The following is an 18,632-nucleotide window of genomic DNA, read 5'->3' as shown; positions in this document are numbered from 1 at the left end:
CAGCACTGTCCCGTCGCAACGTGGAGATTTGCTGCACATTTGTCGAAGCGTTTGTATGTGTGTCTTCAGGAAAGATTTCTCGGCGAATTCGTATGTGTGTTCTAGAAAGATCACGGCGAATTGGTGATATGTATGCGCTTCCTCCTGGAAATAGAAAACTGTTTTGCCACGAATTGGTCGCAGCGTTATACACAAAACTAATTTAATCCTCTTTATTGTTCAGGAATTCCTTTTTGTTCTTCATGGACCACTCCGCACGTATGTACAAATATGTACATACATATGTAGATGCGCATATTCGAATGCACACACACACATATAATTAGTTCACTTTTATGCACTTTCAAATTGTAACAATTAAAGCACTTTTATTTATTCACTGCAATTGTGTCTGGGCCCATAACCTATGGTTTTGTTAATGAATAGATGTAATACAATTAAGTATTAAACAGACAATTGTGTGAACCGCACGCTCTCAACGCCAGAATCGAAGTGAACGAGAATATCAAGAGAGAAAAAGAACAACGAGAAGATAGGAAAAAGAAGCATGATAGTCCCGTTTCCTTAAGCGGTTGCCTAGGAAACCAAGACATCGGAATGTGCGTCTACCTCTCGTACACATACATTCATGCAAACATGAATTGCACAATTATCCATGTGACTTTTGTATATTTGAACATGCAAACTCCAACAGGTTGCATAACCGTTCTGATATAAAGGTCGCCTCGGATCCGGAGTCAATTAATGCAAGTGCTAAGAACCTAATGCCAAAGTGACAGATCTCTATGAGAGCCGTACTCAGGAGACCCTCTTGCGTGTTCACGGCGAGGTACGGCCAATAAACATAGTCACCATAGCGGTATCCTCTGGGAAGGGGCACCGGTGTGGAAGGGTCTCTTTCCATTATTGCATTTAATCTTGCAGCGCATCGTTCAAAGACAGAGTAAAAGTAGTCATACTTGAATTGCAATACTGTCATTGTGTCTGTACTATTTAATACAGAAAGAACATTAGAGCACGTCTCTTACTCATTCTCTACCTTGTCCCATGGAGCCTGTATCTGCTGCAGCCTGACCTTGTTAGAGTGATCAGATGGAGGTGGGTCCGCTGGGGTATTGACCCGAATTGACTAACCCTATCGGTTACAGTCAAAAATTTCGTCAAAGCAGTTTTAGCTTCGTATCAGCCATTTTCGCAATTGTTCTCGTTAATTGCAGGCATAAACAGGCTGTGAGGCAGCTGTTCTCACTTGTATTAAAGGAGTTAAGGACATTTCGCTTGTTTTCCTGGAGGATGGCTATACTTTATGGATGGAGTTAAGCTTTTACTAGGTTCTGCCTTTTGGGTGGGCAGCGACGACTCGCTTTTGGCTCTGGCGAGGCTGTTGGCATAGTAGGCTCATACTTGTTTTTGCTGTTCACTCAGCGACGGCACATTATTTCGAACGAGTTCCTGCAATGTATCAACATTGCATTGTATTGCATTTCATTCTTAGTTGAATGCATCGTGCATCGATCGATTTGGCGCAATCATTCCTATTTCACACAGTAGCTTTGCTATGTATCAGAGATGACTCTGTATGTAAAAACAGATTTTCCCGCTCTTCTGTTGAAATTTTTCCTGAATTTTCTTTGCTATAAACCTCACAGAGCTCGAGAACTTTCCAACGACCGTGGAATTCGGTTCGAGCGTTCTGGAGTTATAGCGTCAGGAAGGAAAACGTAGCACATTGCTGAAACAAACTTGTGCTGCTTAAGAAGCTCAGGAATCTGCATGCCAAATCTCAATGGCCTTGCTCTTATAGTTTCCGAGATCTCAGCGTTCATCCGGACGGACAGAAAGACTGACACGGCTAGATCGACTCGGCTAGTGATCCTAATCAAGAATATATATACTTTATGGGATCGGAAACGCTTCCTTTTGCCTGTTACATACTTTTCGACGAATCTAGTATACCCTTTTAATCTACGAGTAACGGGTATAAAAATATGTAGATAGTATAAATCCTAAACTGAACCAGAAGGAACGCGTGGAATCGGAAAGCAGTTTGAGCTTTTAATTAATTTTTCGCTGAAACACTTCATAATATATATATTTATTTTTATTTCTAAGTTTAGAAAGTTACTCGTAACTGACGTCCCAAAAGCAGGGCAGTGAGTCTTAGTCTTTATAAGATGCGCTGCAGTACGGAATGCATGGAACACCATGTGTGGGGACACACATACCAATGTCCAATGTAAAGATAAAATAACAAGCACCCAATAATTAAAAAACATACTGAAATATCATCTAAATGATTGGGTTGTGTTTACCATTAGGGCCTCGCCGCGTAACAAACATTTAATAAATTACAACAAGGCTGGGTGCTATGGACGGGTTAGAGCGCACGCAACAATATCTATCGCCTCGGTTCGTCGGTGGGGTAGGTCTTTGCTTTAACCCGTTGTTGTCTTTTCGATTACTATTAGAACTCGAATTGCGTGCTAGGACAAACCAAAACTTAGGACGGGGAATAAGGCCCTCTACACCTGCGATCGTGTCTACCACCTACTTTTCCACCTCAGAGGCGGCCTTCAGCCCACCCCGCCATCGGCCGTTCAATAACCGTTTTCCTTCTCCTAGAACGGCCCCTTCGCGGTTGCGGCTTTACGGGGGTCTTATGTCCGCCAAGGACAAACACTTAGGCTACCAGATTATAAACATATTGATTTACCATCTAACAAATTAACATCCTAGCCCAATTAACATCACCCAAAATACGGACTAACACTAACATCAAGAAAAATATTGTGTGAGGAAAACCCCAAAATTTTGTAGATATAAGTAGACTTTTGATTATTATAGATTAGGAATAGACATAATTGATGTAGCCAAATAAGTGGAACTTTCCACCACTTCCACCACAGCCTCCCTTCTCCGGAAGCTTTCCCTTGCCGAGATCGGGGAACTTCTCCGGAATTCCTGCTGAGGCCGGGTAACGGGATCTGATTTTCCGGACCTCTGCTGGAGATCGACTCACGGTTGACGGGGTCGATCCTGGCCTTTTCCTTCTCCTCTTCCCCCTCATGTACGGGGAAAAGTACAGCCGCGAGGTACAGTCAGACCCGACGACGATAACACGTGACACACAAAGCTGAACCGACACGAAATTACTCACATTCCGACACGAAGTTGCGCTAGAAACGACGACAACAGTACACGAAGCAATGAACAGAAATAAAAGAAACACAGTTTCCTGTCCACACTTAAGGATATAAACCTCATCGCTACCAGGATCCTCCAAGGAAACAACGTTTTAAGGAAACAACCTTCAACCTTCAACCCTTGCTCTGAGAACGCTCATCCTGATCCGCCTTCCCGACACCACATCAGGATACGCGTCGATCACTACTCGTGTCCCTGGGCACGCCTCGAACGTGGTACCCGCTGGTACCCTTCGCTTCTACGAAGCCACTCACACCGTCGGCATCCAACGCGGTGAACCGTCGCTTTCAACGGTAACATGGGTGTTACCTGGATACCATATCGGAGGAAGCACGAACCCGACGCAATCCTAATCGAGCTTGGCCTCGAATGCACCGGTACGGTCGAAGAGCAGCGATCCCGGCTCTACGCGTTCGTACGGCAACCCGAACTAGCCGACGCGGTCCAGACACGACTCGGATGAATGGAGCTAAAGTAGGGAAACTCCTCATCCGGGGACTCCAAGCCATCGTCGCTGTTACCTCCGGACGTCGAGTCGTGCGCCGGCACGACATCTACGCACACGATTGCACCGGCCGCGGGCCACACTCTAACGGTACCACGCAATACGTCGCCAGCACCAGGACCACGCGGGACAACCATGCGGCACAACCTCCTAGTTCGACGCGGCCGTGTGCTCCATGTTGGTCGACAAAATGACCAAGTGGGGATTGTCTTTCGACGGCACGTTGGACCCGCTCAGCTTCGTTGAACACATGGAGGAACGTGCGTATACCTACCGTATCGACCGGAAATATTTGTCCCACGCAATTGTCGTACTTTTGACTGGCCGAGCCGAGAGCTGGTTTCGCACCAGTGGACTCCAGGGACGATCCTGGACGGAGGTCCCTCGGTAGTTTCTGGATTTCTTTTTACCGCCCAGGTATTATCAACGGCTCGACGACGAAATCCTCTTGCATTTCCAAGGGGCGAACGAACCGTTCAAAGAATACCTCGTCGATCTTTGCCTTCAGATGCGCCGCGCCGGATTCTCACGAGAACAAGAGTTGGAGCGTGTGTATAAAGACATGCTACCATAGTACCAGATGTTCACACGCCGCCAAGACTTTCGGACGTTGACCGAACTCACCCACCTGGTGATCAACTTCGAGGTCGCCCGTAGCCGAGGAGGGCGGACTAGGATATATGGACACCGAGAAGGCATTTGATCGCCAAATCTCACGACCCAGGGGGAATCCGAACTATGCATCGCCAGCCGAGCCGCAGGTGCCGTGCCCGAGGAATGTACCTAACGACGCCATCAGACAGAACTAGGACCCCGAGCCTCGGAAGAAGCGATCGATGTCACGACCGCCTGCCGAAACTGCGGCCAAGCTGGTCACTACGCTACGGAATGCGGGAATCCCAGAGTCATCTTTTGCTGGAACTACGGCCGACGCGATCTGCGGCTTATCGACTGCTGTCGGAAACAAGAGTCGAGAAGCGGGCAAGGGCCTCGAGTATCCGGGAGTTACCCGAGGAACCCACCGATCCCACAGAGACAGTAACCAACCCATTCGCCCACGTCACGGTCGAAGGGCACTCCCTCAGCGCTACATTGGACACGGGGCCTCGCACAGCTTCTTAAGCGAACGCCGGGAGAGGAAGTTAGACAACGGGAGGAATCTTCGCGCCGTACGCTTTCAGGTGAAATTAGCCGATGGAACCGGTAGGGAACTGACGCAGGTCCTGAGGGTAGCAGTCCAATTATGAGAAAAAAAATTCATCATTTCCATCCTCATCATGCACGGACGCAACTAGAGCAGCAGGAGAACCACGACGAAGCCGTCCCACGGACGCAGCCAGAACAGCAGGAGAACCACGACGAAGCCGTCCCACGGACGCAACCAGAGCAGCAGGAGGGCCACGACGAAGCCGTCTCACGGACGCAACGAGAGCAGCAGAAGAACCACGACGAAGCCGTCCGACGGACACCGACAGAGCAGCAGGAGAACTTCGGCCAAGCCGCACAACGGGCGCAACCCCAACACAGACAAGACACAGCTCCACAAGTACCGCTCCTAGGGCTCGTACAGAGAACCGCCAGCGCACAACCACACGGGTACCTCCCGGTAACCACAGGGCGCGTCCAAATCGCGGGAGCCCGGCAGCTTCGATCCCTAACGCAGAACTGGCAGCAACCCCGACCTGGACCACCGCGTTACCCGCTCCTGACGCATCAGTCGTCCACCCTTTTCGCTGCGCGGCAAGGAGAGTTCGGTTTTAGGAGTCAAGTGATCCACGAGCGCTCCACTGTGCGGAAGCGCCAGCGGCGAATTTGTCACGGGTAATGAGCAAAGCTCCTATGATGTATAGGCGAGTTCCTCGAGCGGGAATTATCCCGATTTGAAACCCTCACAGGAGTATCCCACATCGCCGAGCATAGTATCATCCTACCACCCGAGGAATCCGTCTATAAGAGCGGTCATCGACAAGCAGGTAGACGAGCTGCTTCGCGACGGGCGTATCGAGCCATCAAAAAGCCCCCACAGTGTGCCGATAATCATAGTCACGAAGAAGAATGGAAACGTACGGATGTGTGTGGATTACCGGCAACTGAACGAGAACTCGGTATCGGATGCCTACCCACTGCCACTGCTGGGTACTGGCAGATTCCAGTAGCGCCCACCAGCCGTCAATACACCGCGTTCACAGTTTCAGGCCGGGGTTTATTTCACTGGAAGGTTATACCTTTTTGCCTACATTCGGATCCGGCAACCTTTCAGCGGGCCCTGGATGCTGTCATCGGCCCGGACATGGAACCGCATGCATACTTAGACGATGTCATCGTAATCGGGGCCACACTCAAGGAGCATGTCCGAAATTTACGCAAAGTGTTTCGACGACTCAGGAAAGCGAGACTACGATTGAATCGAGACAAGTGCGAAGCGAAGCTTGAGGTACCTAGGCCACGTTATCAGCGAAGCCGGGATACAAACCGACCCTGATAAAGTCAAAGCCATCAGGAAATTGACAGCGCCGACGAACCTAAGGGAGCTTCGCCGATGCCTTGAGAAAGCTTCCTGGTACCGTCGCTTTGTTCCCAACTTTGCGGACGTAGTCGATGTCATCTCTACTCAAAAAGGATCGGAAATGGGAGTGGACAAAGAAGCAGGAGCAGGCCTTTCAAGGATTGAAGACCCTGCTGACCGAGGCTCCGATCCTATTTGTCCAGACTTCGAGGCGAAGTTCGTGCTTCAAACCGACGCGAGTGAATATGGTATAGGGGCAGTGCTTACCCAATCCATCAACGGGCAAGAACAGGTGATCACGTATGCCAGCCTCCGGCTGAACACGGTGGAGCGCAACTATTCCATGACGGAGAAGGAGTGCCTGGCGATCGTGTGGGCCGTCCGCAAGATGCGCTGCTACGTCGAGGGACACCGGTTTGAGGTACTCACCGACCACCACTCGCTGTCGCTCGATGGGCATTGGAGCTGCAACAGTAGCAGTACGATATCAACTACCTCCGCGGAACCCAGAACGTGTCACGCCAACCTCTGGTAACGATTCAGCAAGTGCAGATACGAGGCAAAAAGTGCAAGTGGATAAACAAAATGCTACGATGAATTCGGCAGGAGCCCGCCAAGTTTCCAGACATTCGGGAGGAAAACGGACAACTCTATCGGGCCATTGGCCTGCGCCCGGAAGACGAAAAATACACGCCTTGGAAACTATGCGTAGAAACGCAATACCGCCGGAGAGTGCTGGAGGAGTGCCACGATCATCCCACTGCTGTACACCTAGGTTTCCGAAGGACAAGCACACGGGTGGCTCAACAGTACTACTGGCCGGGATTGTTCCGAGAAGTGGCTCAGTACGTACGAAGATGTCCTAGTTGTAAGAGGTTTAAGGTGTGTCTGGAGAAGCCTGTCGGAAAGATGTTTACGCGGCATTTTGATTTTGTCGGACCTTTACCTCGTTTCAAGCTAGGGAATACTGTACTCCTCGTGTTCCTCGACTCCTTTAGCAAGTGGGTAGAACTAGTTCCCCTACGTCAGGCCACAGTCCCCTATCTCGAGCGGGCGTTCCGAGAACGGATCCTCAGCCGCTTTGGGATCCCGAGGACCTTCGTCTGTGATAACGGAACACAATTCACGAGCCGAGCATTTCAAGCGTTTTGCAAGTCCCTGGGAATGGGGTTACAGCACACCGCACCCTACACGCACCCTAGACGAACCGCAGAACACCTGGGATCACCCGCTCCCGGAGATCTCGCTGGACGTAAACAGCAACGTGTCGGACACCACGGGACTTAGCTCGGCTTTTCTTGTGCAGGGCCGGGAGCCACGTCTACCCAACGCTCTGTATTCCGAAGTTACGCAGGGGAGAGGAACTGCGCAGGTCCCACCTACAGAGAGGAGTGAGCAGCTCCATAACATCTTCAAGGTCGCCCGAAGTAACGCGTAACGAGCCACAGCGGAGCAGGGCAGACACTAAAATCTGCGGCGACGGGAGTGGAAACCACCACTAGGATCGCTGGTACTAGTAAGTCGCTACGCCTTGTCAAACGACGCCGAGGGTTTTGCCGTCAAATTGGCCGCGAACTGTACCGAGTCATAAAATTCCCGTCCCCGAATATCGTCTGCTTACAGATCCCAGGAAGCCGACACCGCCGCACCGCCAGTTTAAGCAACCTGAAGCCGTATCATCAGGATGAGGACGACGACGACCACGACAGGGACCATGACTTAGAACGAAACGGCGAAACCGCAAACGTCGTGCCCCGGACGAGGAGGCCAGGGTGTCTGGGGGCCACTTGCTGATAAGCACACACCTCCAACGTCCCCACCCCCCATTGGGGGAGAAACACACCGCTCGTCCCCATCGCTGCCGGGACTATATCTTAGCCACAACCGACCACGGCAGCAACCGGCACGCACAGCGAAGCACCATCGACCGCACCCGCGACCCACACGGGCAGTAGCGCACCATCGAGCGCAGCCACAACCCGCATCCACAGCGAAGCTTCACTGGCAGTAATCTTGTCCTCGCCGCCGCCGCTGATAGCGATTGTCGCCATTCCTGAGCGTTCGCCTCTAATCAGCCCTTCCTGGTGCGAGGGGTTGTCCCTCGAGGGCACTGCTGGAGGACGAAGAAGTGCCCATCACCCTACGATTCGGGACTACCCGCATTGAGGCGGCCCCTCCACGTCCACAGAGGGAGCCGCTGACTTCGACACGTCGTGACAGCGAGGACTTTAATAATTTTTATACTAATCATTTATAATAATAATTTCTTATATTTCTTCTCCTCTTTTCTTTTAGCCAATATGTGAGGTTAAATGGCTTTTTCCACTGGTTTTTCAGCAATGGATTTCTCGTCCCTCAAGGGCACAATTTAATGGGGGTCTTTGCAGATTTTTCAACAGCTTTAATACGAAGCCGGGGACAGGGTTAAATAAACACATCACGCCTGCGGTTTTTCTGGGGTTCCGCGCCGATCGTAAGTCGCGGCGACACTGGCCGCTCTCTTCCGAATATCACTCCAATGTGAATTTCTCGTGCGCTCAGCTGGCTGAAGACCCGCAGAGCCCCTAAAAATCACATAATGTGCTGCTGATCGGAAACCCTTTGGTTTTTATACCCGTTACTCGTAGAGTAAAAGGGTATACTAGATTCGTCGGAAAGTATGTAACAGGCAGAAGAAAGCGTTTCCGACCCCATAAAGTATATATATTCTTGATCAGGATCACTAGCCGAGTCGATCTAGCCATGTCCGTCTGTCCGTCTGTCCGTCTGTCCGTCTGTCTGTCCGGATGAACGCTGAGATCTCGGAAACTATGGGAGCTAGGCTATTGAGATTTGGCGTGCAGATTCCTGAGCTTCTTACGCAGCGCAAGTTTGTTTCAGTACAGTGCCACGCCCACTCTAACGCCCACAATCCGCCCAAAACTGTGGCTCCTACAGTTTTGATGCTAGACTAAAAATTTTAACTGAAATGTAATGTTCTTATCAATACCTATCGATTGACCCAAAAAAAGTTTGCCACGCCCACCCTAACGCCCATAAACCGCCCACAAACTTCAAAAAATCGTAATTATGAACGTGGATATCTCGGAAACTATCAAAGATAGAGAATTGGGATTTCAGATTTAGATTCCGTAGCCTTATACGCAGCGCAAGTTTGTCACGCGAATATGCCACGCCCACTCTAACGCCCACAAACCGCGAAAACCTGTGATGCCCACAATTTTTATGCTGAATAAAAAATTTTAACTGAAATGTATTGGTCTCGTCAATACCTATCGATTGGTCCAAAAAAAATTTTCCACGCCCACTCTAACGCCCAAAACGCTTAAATCTGTATACCGCCGGTAGGTGGCGCATTTTAATCTCGCTTTGCTACTTGCATATCTCTATTTAGCTGAGTAACGGGTATCTGATAGTCGAGGTACTCGACTATAGCGTTCTTCCTTGTTTTTTCTTTCTAACTCACCCTTTTATAGGACTCGGCCGGAAATAATTAATTCGGTTGCCCTTTCCCTTTCAACCTTTTCCAGAGTTTCGTACAATGGATGGTTAATCCCAAGACTTTTTGCTATCACTTCAACTTTTCTGATGTCTTAATCGGTTGAAGGTTTAGATGGAAAAGAACGGTGAAGCCGCTTGCCAATGGCGGCAAGCCCTTTAACTTAAATCACAATCGCTCTCAGCAAAAACCAACTAACGTTTCGCCCTGTTGACCGGCAAGCCATCCACAGATGGCGCTAGCTCAAGTCTGTTGTTATTTTACTATCAGAGCTACAAAATTCCCCCCACAAGATCTGAAATGGGGTTAGACATCCAAAATCAGATCCAAATAAAGCTGGTAGCTGAGCCAGCCTATTGTTTCAAATCCTTAGCATGATATCGTCCCATGGAACGACCTTGCAGAATTTCCCAGCTTCTTCTGAAATGTAGCCTTGAGATATAATGGACCTAATTTTGCACTAAAGCCTCCCGTAAAATTGCTCTGTTTAAAGTTTTTGCGATAGACCTCCTGACCTTAATGGTACTCTACCTCTCGAGACATCAAGTTATACTGACGTTCATCCTTTTCATACTGTTTTTCTAAACCCTTCGAGCCTTACAACGCACCAATTCTAACGAATTCTTCTGAAGGAATTTGGCGGCTCTGTCTTCAAGCATGCCGAGAGCCCTCAACAGCTTATGGTTCGAGCCCGACGATACAAAATGCTGGCCAAAGGCCTTGTAAAAGGGTGTTGCCCCAATTTCCGAATGTATAGATGACCGCAAGGTCATGTCTTGTGCACTTCACCATACGAGGTAAGCGGATCATCATGAGCCCTTTTTAAAATTTCAGGCACCAATTCGCTTGGAATCCACAACTTCCATGCAAAGGTATCATGCAGCAAATCTCCCGTTGCATGATCATTTCTGCGATACAAAAAGCGATCAGCAACCCCTTTAGAAGTGGCTTCGGCATAAATTGCAGTTAATGTCAAGTGTTGAAGCGCAAAGTTAACTTCTTAGGCTATGTCGTTAAAAACGGTACCATCAAGCCAGGTAATGAGAAAACTCAAGCAGATGCTGATTTTCCAATTCAGGGCGACAAGAAAGCAGTAGAATGGAGATTCTTAGGATTGACGTCGTACTTCCTTAAGTTTGTGGAAGGATACGCCGTAATTGCCAAGGAGGTGAGATTCGAGTTTCAAGACCAGCAGTTAGCAGTATTTGAAAAGATTAAAGAAGCGTTGATCAGTGGACCGGTTCTGAAGCTCTATAATTATACGATTGACACAGAAATTCATATCGCTGCATCCATTGCAGTTATTGGAGCCTTGGTAAAGTAGCGGGTGTACATTCTAGGGAAGAAGTTTAAAATTATTACGAACTGTAACGCTTTTACCATAAGCATGAAGAAGAAAGATACTCCGCTTAGAGTGTCTAAATGGGCGATTTACCTACAAGATTTCGACTACGAGATTGAATACAGGTCAGGTTCGAAGATGAGACATGTTAGATGATTGGGCAAAGGTGCTTAAAAGTATCGTTGAGACCAAAGGCTATGAGGACTTCTACATAGTGAACGAAATTCTGTTCAAAGATCCTAATAAAGAGTTGCTAGTAGTTTCTTCACTCATGGAAACCGAGATTATCCAAAACAGTCGCAAGCAAGGACATTTCTCATCCAAGAATACTCAGGGCTTGATCGAGAAGTGGTATTACATTCCGAATCTAAAAGAGAAAGTAGCGCGAGTGGTCCTTGTGAATGCGAAGGCTGGTAGGCAAGAAAAGTTCCTTACACCAATAGACACAGTAGACAAGCCGCTCGTCACATACCATGTAGATCATGTTGGTCCGATGGACTTAACCAAAAACGATATAATCATATTTTTGTGATTGTAGATGCCTTTTCCAAGTATGTATGGTTGTATCCAACACAGGGGATGAAGGAGTGGTGACTGGTTTGGAGCGCCAGCCTGTTTGTTTTCGGATTTCTAGGATAGTGTCATATCGTGGAGCTGCATTCACATCCCACCTGTTCAAGGAGTACTGCGATAGGGAGAAGATCCAACATTTGCTGATTGCAACAGGCGTCCCAAAAGGAAACGGACAAGTAGAACGCATGCAAAAAATAGTTGTTCCGATGCTCTCCAAACTAAGCCTTGAAAGCCCAGGGTGCTGGTATAAGCATGTAGGTAAGGTACAGCAGATAATAAACAACACTGAGTAAAGGAGTACCAAAGTTTCCCCATTCAAACTGCTAACAGGATTAGATATGTGTATCTCAGAGATGTCCAGACGTCAAGTCATTGTTACAGGATTGTTTGATTTCGGAGTTAGATGATGGACGCGACAAACTGAGGAAGGAAGCAAGGGAGAACATTCAGAGTATCCAAGCGGAAAACAAGAAAGCTTTTGATGCAAAAAGAAAGGTAGAAAAGAAGTTCCAGTTAAACGATTTGGTAGCCATGGAAAGATTATCCAAACCATCGCAGAGTACATGAAGGCATTCGGGACGAACTCTGCGTCAGGAGGTCCGATTGTGGGATGCGGTAGTGGAGAGACAAGGACCTTCTGATCTAATATCTTTTCCTTTCTGTACTCGATATTCCTAAGTAATACTCGATATTCCTACGTTGTACTTGGTACCCATTTGGCAACGTGAGTGAAAGGTGGCAACGCACCGCCATACCCACTCGCTGCCAGAATCTCGCAAAGTACAGTTCTTTAGCACACGACTATTTTGTCAAACCTAAGTTAACCAGCCGAATGTGAATAAAGCATATCATCATACTATTTTAAGCGTTATCTTTTCTAAAAAGAGGACCCTGCATGTATGTAGTTTTAATCTTGCCAGTTGCGAAGCCAATTTGATACTAAGCAGAATTTCACAAAAAGGCACCGTCGTAGCAGCGTTGACAGAAACGAAAAAATGTATATATATATAATTAAATCTCTGCAACATAAGTGTATTAAAAAACTTTATTTCATTTTACTTTTACACTGGTTACAATATTTTTGGAAGAACACCGACCTACTGTTGATAAGACTCAAAGTGAACTCATTCTCTAACTCCTACTTCATTTTCGATCATACCTCGGTTTTAAGCTTTAGAGCTTTCTGTGAGTGGGACTTATTGCAATTGAGTGATTCTTTAAACTTGGACTTTGGACTCCAGACTTGGGTCCCGAAATCTGAGTATCCTGATTCGTGGGAACGTGCCGATAGTCTGAACAGTTTCATGGAAATTTCCTCTGGCTTTCCTTTAGTTCGGTAATTTTCCATTGGCTTGTTGACAATTAAATTTGGATTCTTATTTCTTAAAGGGTGTCTCGAGGGTGACTGCATAATGTGTGCATGTATGTGTGGCTGTGTGGACATGTACATAGGAGTAAGTGGTACTATGGATATGTCACTCCCCCATCCGTTGAATTTGGTCGGTCCTCAGGTCGATAATCTGGGGTATAACATAAAATTTTCTTCTATGTTAATTTGATTTGGTAGATTGTTTACAATTTCTGTACTTTTTGGTGTTTCTTCCTTTGGTTTTATATATTTTACAAAAAGTTTTTTTGGTATGCTCTTAAATGTGTACCATAAATACAATAAAATGCTTATAATAATGATTACAAAGGTTGTTAAAGTAATTGTTTGAAATACATTATAACATTTTGTATGTGATTGTATTATCTCTTTTGTTTGAATATAAGACAATGGTTCTAATTTTGTTACAGTATTATTTATGTAAACACTCTGTGTATAATCTAACATTGAATTTCAAAGAGTGTATTCATCTAATTGTATTGAACAATTAAGGATTTTAATGAGGTTACTTCCGACTACAGAAATTTCTTTATTAATGCAATTTTGATTCAACAATGTTTTAGGGATATCCATGTCAATAAAATATTGGGTTCATCAAAATTAATTTGGAAATTTTTGTAAGTTTTGGTATATTTGCATTCAGTGTTTTCCTGTCTAATTATTCCATTTATACAATCATCAATTACAATTTTTCCTGTTTCTTTATTAAATAATTTATCTTCATATATGAAATATTTATCAAGTTTATTTCCTGTTAAAATATTGTTATTTTCATCGGGAAAAGGGATAATTTCAAAAACGGGAGATTTGAATATCTCTGAAGGAATATGGGAAATAATCAAAATTTCATTTGTGTCTGTTTTAAGCCAAGTTGATGTTTTGATTCTCAACAATTTCTCAGGGTTCATGTTTTTCATGTTTTCATTTGCATTCTTAAATCGATATCTTCTACATATTCTGTAAACTGTTGTAAGTTAAATATTAAAACGCTGACTTGCTGATCTCTTTCTTCTTTTTATTTTAATTTGTTAATTATTTCGATTCCGTTATTTTTGACATCGATAATCATATTTAAGTCCGCATTTTGAACGCTATTGATTTTCTGTTCCGTCTCATCTTTATCATCTTGATCTAAGGTTCCGAATAGATATTTGTAAACTGTTCCTACGATATTGAATAGACCTCTCTTACTACGTTTTGCTATTGTAATTCCATTGATTTCTCTTTTAAGTTTTTCTACTAAATATCTGATTTGGATAACATCATTGAATTCTTCGGCTTCTTTTAAAAGATCTTCAAATGTTTGTTCGGTTTTTGTTGTATTTACGCTTAAGTAATGGTATTCATAATTAGTTGGGATTTCGATTAATCCTGTTTTAAATACAAGATATCCGTTTTGTGCCTTTTTGGGATTTATTTCAATACTTTGTCCAATTGTCAGTTGAATTACAGTTGCTAATATTATAGAGAAAATTATTGTTTTCACCGAGTTCTTCCTGAGTCCGTTCATTTCCTTCTGTTTGCCTGGAATTATGATCATATTTACTTTTATTAATTTTCTTCTTCTTTTTGAACTTTGAAATCTTTTTAATGTACTTTCATCAAGGTTCCTGTATTTTTAAATGGATTTGTAGTCTTGGATTTCACTAGAGGGGCTTGTTTGTATTTTGGATCTATTTCATAGTCAGGAGTTCCTGCATACATAAATATGTCAGCTGGTATTTGATTTGTAGCATTATGTTTTGTTTTGTGATTGTAAATGTAAAGGATTAATTCGAACTAAGTATATCTGTTTTAAATGTCTGATTCGCTTCCTATAATTCTTAATTTTTCATTTACTGTTTTATGAAATCTTTCTATGTCCGAAATACCGTTTTTACTTGTTGTTACTTGAATTTATACTCCTTCTGAATTTAACCAATTGTGTAAGACCACAAACATGAATGCTGAATCTTTATCTGCTTTGATTTTTTGTGGTTTTCCCATTTTATTGAATACTTTCATAATAGCTCTTTTGGCTTCAAACCAGTCTCTACCTATGACTTCTACTAGGGTAGCAAATCCATAACAAATTTTCTCTTATATTTTGAATTTCTGGGGAAAGTTAAAATGTCAGTTTAGTATTTCTATGTTCTGTTAACTTTTGATAATCAGGGAAATAATATTTTTCTCTAAACCATTTAGTAGTTTTTTCGATTCCTGGATGTAATAGTTCCTTATGTCTTTTCAAAATTGTTTCTTTAAAGTCTGTATATGTCATTATGTCTTCGAGTCTGGCTGTACATCTTACTAATTTTGTTAAATGGTTTGCATTTATAATTTCTACGTACGCTTTTTCGAATGTGAGGAAATCTGAGTCATTATGGAAATAAACTGCGATCTTTCTAGTGCATAAATATTCTTTAATTATTTCCTTCGCTGAAGTTTCTGTCATTTCTTTATAAACAATTTTGATTTTTAATTTATGACAGTAGTGTGTTATTTCTGTTGTATCTTCATTTCCTTTAATTAGTTCGATCTGTTGGGAGAAGGACTTAAATGGTCTCTCAGTTATATAAATGTAGTTTTGGTTATCTTCTTGGGCAATATGCGCTGTTGCATCTGCGTTACTAGCAGTTTCTTCTGGTATGTTTACTTCAGAATTATCTGTGTACACAGTTTCTTCTATTTTAGTTCTAGATAATGCGTCGGCTACATAATTCTCTTTCCCTGGCAAATATTTAATTTGATAATCGTATGTATTCATTTAGTTTTATCTTCCATCTTTGTAATTTCATTTTCGGTTCTTTAATATTGTTTAACCAAACTAAAGGTTTGTGATCGCTTAAATATGACCGGAAATATTTGGCGGCCCATACAATTGCTAAGAGTTCTTTTTTTATGGTGGAATAATTTATTTCGTGTTCGTTAAGGGTTCTGCTGGCATAACAAATGGGTTTGTAATTTTGAGATAATACTGCTCCTATCGCCATGTTGCTTACGTCTGTTGTCAAAGAGAATGACTTACTAAAGTCGGGGTAGATTAGAATGGGATCGGATGTAATCAAGATTTTCAATTTTTCGAATGCTTCTATGTATTGTTTGTCTTTAATGTTAATTGTTGCACCTTTCTTCAGTTTTATTGTCATTGGTTTTACAATATTTGCAAAGTTTGGTATGAATTTCCTATAAAATCCACATAATTCTAGAAACGATATTATCTCTTTTGGGGTTTTAGGTATCGGGAAATTTACAATGGCACTTATTTTTTTCGGGTTTGGTTTTATGCCTATAGTTATTACTATATGACCTAGGAACTCTGTATCTTTTTTCATAAACTCGCATTTATCCACTTGTAGTTTTAAATTCGGGTCTCGAAGTTTTTGAAATAACTTTTTTAATGATAGAATGTGTTCCTCCAATGAAGTGAAAAAAAATTATTATATCATCTAGATATATTAAACAATCTTTACAGATTAAATCCTCTAATAAATTGCTCATATATCTTTGAAAGGTAGCGGGGGCGTTTTTAAGGCCAAATGGCATTCGTTTTGGCCATGTTTGGTTGAGAATGCTGTTTTTGCTATTAACTCTGGTTCTATTCGAAATTGATGGAATCCTTTAGCTTAATCGATGGTAGTGAAATACTGACATCTTCATAATTTGTCCAATTTTTCATCCATTATGGGTATTGGGAATTTATCTTTGATTGTGATTTCGTTTAAATTTCTGTAATCTACAACTAGTCTGAATTTTGGTTTTCCTGATGCATCACTTTTTTTTGGAACTTTCCAAATTGGTGAGCAATAGGGAGATTTTGATTTGCGAATTATTCCTTGTTCGATCATTTCGTTTATTTGTTTATTAACCTCCTCGTCGAAAGTTTGAGGGTTTTTGAATGGTTTCCTATTAAAGTTTCTCTTCAATCTTTTTGTCAACCGATGGTGGACTAAGTCATTTTAATGCGGTCTTGTTCTTTACTATATCGTTTTCGCCATATTTTACATAAAGTAGTGTGTCTCCCAACAGAACTGTTTCTTTTTCGTAATCTATTTTTACCTTACTGTTTTTATGTAAATAGAATTTTTGTTTATTCGGACAGATTTTTTTTTTTTTTTTTTTTTTTTTTTATATATGATGGACGTTGATGCACTACGAGCAGTACAAACAAGTGGCCCAACGACACCAAGCACGTGCTTGTTACGCGCGGGGCCCTTTTATCAATTTGGGCAAAACATACGAGTTCGCGAGGAAGATACAAAAAACAAATAGAGACGGGACACAAATGAAAATAAAGGAAGCATCTAAGAATGAAGAAAATGAGTTAAAATATTAGTTTTTAATACCGGGATAGAAGTTGAAGTGCAAATTAAATGATAAAGGTTGTTATAATTATTACATAGAACGCGAAAGGGCTCGTGCAGACAAAAATTAGATGTACATCTTGGCAAATTTAGGGGATAATAATTTCGTGTTAGTCTAACAGGAACATTGAAAGTTAGGCGGTTTACAAGTTCTATAGAATCAATATCACCTCTTATAAGATTTTGCATAAAAATAGTACCAAGCATTGTTCTACGATTTGCAAGGGTAGGTAAATTAAGCAATAGTAATCTACTCTGATAGGAAGGTAGGCTTATGTTTTGATCCCAGTTCAAACTACGAAGGGCAAAAAGAAGAAATTTTTTTTGTACCGACTCAATACGGTCAATATGCACTTGATATTGTGGACTCCAAACCGAAGAACAATATTCCAAAATAGGACGGACAAGGGAGGTAAATAATAATTTGGTTGTATAAGGGTCATCAAATTCTTTTGACCAACGCTTTATAAACCCAAGAACACTCATGGCCTTGCTGACAGTGGACATTATGTGGCAGTCAAATTTAAGTTTTGGGTCCAGAAGAACGCCTAAGTCATTAACTGAATTTATACGGTCGAGTGGCGTATTTTGAAGAGAGTAACTAACAAAAGTAGGAGTACCCCTATGAAAAGTCATAACGTTGCATTTAAGGCAGTTCAAATTTAAAAGGTTATACTCACACCATCCCTGAAAACAATTAATATCTGACTGTAAGTTGAAACCCGACGCTATATCATTATGTGATAAACAAAGCTTAACATCATCAGCATACATTAGTACACGAGAGTGTGTTATGATAGAGGGAAGATCGTTAATAAACAAAGTAAACAGCAAAGGGCCCAAATGACTACCCTGAGGCACTCCAGATGTCAAATAGATCAGTTTTGAGGCAGCGTTCTTGAATATAACCCTCTGAGTCCTACCATTCAAATAACTTGAAATCCAAGTTAATAGATTACATGGAAACCCAAGCTGATTTAATTTGAATAAGAGAAGAGAGTGGTTGACAGAGTCAAAGGCCTTACTAAAATCAGTGTATAACGTCAGTCTGCATTTTATTCTTAAATCCATTTATTACAATAGATGACAATTCCAGAAGGTTGGTGGTGGTCGATCTTCGCTTAACAAAACCATGCTGACACGGTGATATTAGCGAGGAACATAAATGTTGCAAATGAGAAGTAATAATACGTTCAAATGCTTTAGGAATTGCCGACAATTTAGAAATACCTCTTTAATTCTGGGCATCCGCCTTCGCACCCTTTTTGTGAAG

This window comes from Drosophila suzukii (assembly GCF_043229965.1).
Source record: "Drosophila suzukii chromosome Y unlocalized genomic scaffold, CBGP_Dsuzu_IsoJpt1.0 scf_Y1, whole genome shotgun sequence".
Lineage (NCBI taxonomy): Eukaryota > Metazoa > Arthropoda > Insecta > Diptera > Drosophilidae > Drosophila > Drosophila suzukii.
Note: the sequence above shows the minus strand (reverse complement) of the source record.